Raw genomic sequence first — 6,004 nt, 5'->3', positions numbered from 1 at the left:
TGTGATTATACACAGTGGTAAATATGGCCCCGTCCCTATATATACAGATGGTCCCTGAGTTACGATGGCTCTACTTACGACAAAATTGTAAAAATAGAAAAGATTTCATGCAGCAGGCACAGGCAGCAGCGTACGATGTACAATACGTCGGACATGCGGCTGGGACGAGCGAATCTCTTAGGAATAATATTTGAAACAAATTTCATAAAAATGTCAACGTCTAGATAAATTCACTAAGGTACCATAGGGCCTGCAGGGGGGTGTGCATCCAACATTCACGGAAATCTTCGAGTTCCGGGGGACCACTGTATATAAACAGACACAATTTGTATGTACAGGTGTGCTATATATATATATATATATATATATATATATATATATATATATATACACAGCGAGGAAAATAAGTATTTGAACACTCTGCTATTTTGCAAGTTCTCCCACTTAGAAATCATGGAGGGGTCTGAAATTGTCATCGTAGGTGCATGTCCACTGCGAGAGACATAATCTAAAAAAATAAAAATCCAGAAATCACAATGTATGATTTTTAAACTATTTATTTGTATGATACAGCTGCAAAATAAGTATTTGAACACCTAAGAAAGTCAATGTTAATATTTGGTACAGTAGCCTTTGTTTGCAATTACAGAGGTCAAACGTTTCCTGTAGTTTTTCACCAGGTTTGCACACACTGCAGGAGGGATTTTGGCCCACTTTTCCACACAGATCTTCTCTAGATCAGTCAGGTTTCTGGCCTGCCGCTGAGAAACACAGAGTTTGAGCTCCCTCTAAAGATTCTCTATTGGGTTTAGGTCTGGAGACTGGCTAGGCCACACCAGAACCTTGATACTCTTCTTACAGAGCCACTCCTTGGTTATCCTGGCTGTGTGCTTCGGGTCATTGTCATGTTGGAAGACCCAGCCTTGACCCATCTTCAATGCTCTAACTGAGGGAAGGAGGTTGTTCCCCAAAATCTTGCAATACATGGCCCCGGTCATCCTCTCCTTAATACAGTGCAGTTGCCCTGTCCCATGTGCAGAAAAACACCCCCAAAGCATGATGCTACCAACCCCATGCTTCACAGTAGGGATGGTGTTCTTGGGATGGTACTCATCATTCTTCTTCCTCCAAACACGTTTAGTGGAATTATGACCCAAAAGTTCTATTTTGGTCTCATCTGACCACATGACTTTCTCCCATGACTCCTCTGGATCATCCAAATGGTCATTGGCAAACTTAAGACATGCCTGGACATGTGCTGGTTTAAGCAGGGGAACCTTCCGTGCCATGCATGATTTCAAACCATGACGTCTTAGTGTATTACCAACAGTAACCTTGGAAATGGTGGTCCCAGCTCTTTTCAGGTCATTGACCAGCTCCTCCCGTGTAGTTCTGGGCTGATTTCTCACCTTCCTTAGGATCATTGAGACCCCAGGAGGTGAGATCTTGCATGGAGCCCCAGTCCGAGGGAGATTGACAGTCATGTTTAGCTTCTTCCATTTTCTAATGATTGCTCCAACAGTGGACCTTTTTTCACCAAGCTGCTTGTAAATTTCCCCGTAGCCCTTTCCAGCCTTGTGGAGGTGTACAATTTTGTCTCTAGTGTCTTTGGACAGATCTTTGGTCTTGGCCATGTTAGTAGTTCTTACTGATTGTATGGGGTGGACAGGTGTCTTTATGCAGCTAACGACCTCAAACAGGTGCATTTAATTTAGGATAATAAATGTAGTGGAGGTGGACATTTTAAAGGCAGACTAACAGGTCTTTGAGGGTCAGAATTCTAGCTGATAGACAGGTGTTCAAATACTTATTTGCAGCTGTATCATACAAATAAATAGTTTAAAAATCATACATTGTGATTTCTGTTTTTTTTTTTTTTTTAGATTATGTCTCATAGTGGACATGCACCTACGATGACAATTTCAGACCCCTCCATGATTTCTAAGTGGGAGAACTTGCAAAATAGCAGAGTGTTCAAATACTTATTTTCCTCACTGTATATATATATATATATATATATATATATATATATATATATATATATATATATATATATATATATATATATATATATAAAATGTGGATTAGAATCAGTGCTCGAATTAAGTCAAGTCTTACAGGGGTCTCCGGTTGTTGTGTAATTCACATATTTTTTACTAAAATAATTGGCGACCCCCTAAGTCTATTTTTTACTTGTCATGGGGGGTTCCTAATGCCTTATGTGGTATGTCCCGCACTGGGATGAATGCTGACTGAGTCCCAGGCCTTTTCTCCTGATCGCACTCATTCTCTTGTGGTTTAATGGAAAATTCCCACAGCCACGGTCCAAAATCTAGTGGAAAACCTTTACAAACAACAAAGCAAAGTACAAACTCGGGAATGGAATTTTCAGCAAGCACTCATATTGATATAGTGGTCAGTCGTCCACATAATTCTGAATACTCACTAAGCTATTTGATCAAGACAGTTACATATGATAGCGCCACATCGATAGGAAAGTCTAATCCTGTGTATATTATTTATTTAATTCAAATGTAGGAATTATTTACAATTGTATTTATATAGCAAATAATAGCTTTACAAATAATAATGTAGATAAAATATTGAATTAAAAATACATTTTTTATACTATCCCATTTGAGCACATTATGTGCTGTGTTTACGCTTTCAAAAATACATTTGATTGAAAGTCAAATGATGATGAGCAAATGTGAAACTTACACCAACATCCAGCTGTACAAAGAAGTCTGGCACATTTCTAGTCATTTATTAAAAAAAAAAAACTAATTTGGTATATATATATATATATATATATATATATATATATATATATATATATATATATATATATATATATATATTTACTTTTATGTACCTTAAGGACTGCAACTAACTCACTTTCACATATGTTTAGAAAGCTGAAGATTCTCCACAAGGGGGAGTCATTAACACATTCTTTCTTTTGCTAATCGTGGGGCAAATCTCAAAATATTACTACGAGTGGGGTTACCCATGGGGCCGTTTAAATTTATGCCTTGTCTCGAATTTTTGTACCACCTTTTTTAACAGATGAGTAAACTCTATGGGGCAGATGGTATAATTTAATAACTGTAAAAGTGTTGTGTAGAATTTAGCTTTTCAGAAAACTGAATTCCTACGATCCATAGAAGGATTGCATCATGTGAACGTATCCTAAATCCTAAATAAAAAGAGTTGAAACATTAAATAAATATAGGCACGCATGATCTGAGTTGCCTATGTATAGGCAAAATTCAATCGATTTATTTATACAATCATTGAAGAAAGAAAGTACAGTAATCCCCGTTTACTTTCCAAAAATGTCCGCAATAAACGAAAAACTGCAATAGACATTTACATTTGCGGCATTTAGCGGACGCCCATATCCAGAGCGACGATACCATAGTGCTTTAAGGCTCTAGCAATGAATAAATCTACACTGGTATGCAAGATTGTAAACTTAATATAAATATAATTCTTGAATTCTACAAAGCAAACTTGGAAAGTGCTAATTTAAGTGTTTCAGAAAGAGGTAGGTCTTCAATCGTCGCTTGAAGATAGCCCGTGACTCCGCTGTACGGACATCTAGGGGAAGTTCATTCCACCACCTCGGTGCCAGAACAGAGAAGAGCCTTGAAGTGTACTTACCTCTCATTCTGAGAGAAGGTGGTACCAGTCGAGCAGTGCTGGAGGATCTCAGACCGCGTGGTGCAGTGCGAGATGTGATAAGGTCTCTGAGGTAAGATGGTGCTGGTCCATTTTTGACCTTGTAGGCAAACATCAGTGTTTTGAATCTGATACGTGCAGCTACTGGAAGCCATTGAAGGGAGCGCAGCAGTGGGAAAGACCTGCCCGCAGAGAGTTGCAGTAGTCCGGTTTTGAAACGACAAGAGACTGAACAAGCACCTGGGCAGCCACATTAGCGACATGTGAGAAGAAGGACAGTTCATTGTTATAGTTACCCCAAAGTTACGAGCAGTCGCTGAAGGGGAGAGCAGAGATGCCACCCCAAAAATGCTATTTTATGTTCACAGTACTGTACTCTATTAACATTTTACTTAATTTTACAATGAATAATAAAATTACATTAATGAATGTCATTATTTTAACATAAAACTCCTTCAAAACTTAAAAATCCAGCCAAACAAACTAATGTGGCAAATGCAATTCTGAGATAAACCGGCGACACAAGGCCTAAATTTCAAGTGTGTTGCCCTCAACAGTTTACATAAACAAACAATTAACCTAGATGACACTAAAAAATAGCAATATGCAGTTATTTCTTCCCCCTCAAAAAAAGAAACCAACATTCAGAAACCAGATCAGTCAGATCATAATCAGACATAATCATTAGCAGCCAGGTGCTAATGAAACAAGATAGTCATCTGGAAGTGTGACTTTTGGTATAAATGCAGTTTTATGTTCTAGAGTACTAATAGGTGTGTTTACATCGTAGTTATAAGCCCAGAGAAGAAAATGTTACTCTAAACGATGTGAAATTCACTATTCCACAGTGAGATCAAATGTATACAAATTGAGTGCATTCAAGACAGTTGCCAATTTTCTTATTAGTGGGTGTTGAAGCTGTAATGGGCATAGACTCACCTAAACTGGACTGTAAAAAAAAGTTTCCTAAACTTCCAGTTAACTGTCCAATTTAAGTCAGATTGTGCCCATAAAAGCACATTTTTATCAGACAGAAGCGAAACCTAATGCAGTATTATGCTGCTGTAACCCATTTATCTCATATTTTGTGTATGTAATGCTTTTCTGCTTACCATGGTTTTAAAGAGTTATTATGAGTTACTATAGACTTCCTGTCAACTTAAACCAATCCGGTAATATCTCCTCTGATCTCTTTCATAAAAAAAAGTGTTTCAGTCTGCAGATTCCTCATGTTTTTGTTTTTCGCACCACTCTGTGTAAACTTTAGAGACTTTACGTCTCTTTACAACAGGTTTACTAGCGGAGCAATTTTTTTTATTGATTTTGTGTATTTGTATTGCACTGTCTTGTGTTGTCTTGCACTGTTTGCACCAAGTTGCACAAGATGCACTTTATGTTGTAAGGACACTTACTAGTCCTTAGCCCTGTGTTTTTTGTGATTGTTGTTGTATGTAACACCAGGGTTCAGGAGGAACGTTGTTTCATTTCAATGTGAGGTGCGTCAGCTATATATGGTTGAAATGACAATAAAAGCTTCTTGACTTGACTTGAGACTGTTCTGTATAAAATTCCCAGGAGATCAGCAGTCGTTCTGACATTAATATTTACACAATCGCTCAATTGACATTTCTTTCTCATTCGGATGTTTGATTTGAACATTATCTGAAGCTCTTGAACTGTATTTGCCTGATTTACATCACTGTGCTGCTGCAGCATGATCGATTGAATAACAGCAGGAGTCCAAGTGTTCCTGTTAAATAGACCCTTGAGTTTTATTTATATATATTTATATATATATATATATATATATATATATATATATATATATATATATATATATATATATATATATATAAAATATAATATAATATATATAAATAAAACTCATTTGGCGGTTGTAAATTAACCTAGTTATATATATATATAAAATGTGAGTGCTGGTTTATTGATACAAGTTAGACGTTAAGTGTTCCAAGATTCAAATAGTCGTACTTATATTTTGTAGATTTGTGCCTCAAAACTATTGTATCCTACTCTCAGGCAAAGACTTCTATTTAAAATATGCTCATTATTGACATAGTGCTGTTTGTCATCACTCTTCTATACGTGTATCCACTATTTGGTAGCCCACAGAACAGAGTGGGTCCTCTTTTGCTTTAAAATCCTTCCAAAGTTTTCTTCCCATGTGTTTTCCCCTATAAATTAAACCACAGTACAATTAAAACTGAATTTAAGGCCCATTTGAGGTGTTACAAATACCTCGTCTTACAAACGCCATAAGTCCACCACTGATTTCAAGAAAACAACTGCTGTGTTATAA

This window comes from Silurus aristotelis (genome assembly GCF_946808225.1).
Source record: "Silurus aristotelis genome assembly, chromosome: 8".
Lineage (NCBI taxonomy): Eukaryota > Metazoa > Chordata > Actinopteri > Siluriformes > Siluridae > Silurus > Silurus aristotelis.
This window is presented reverse-complemented; position numbering follows the sequence as displayed.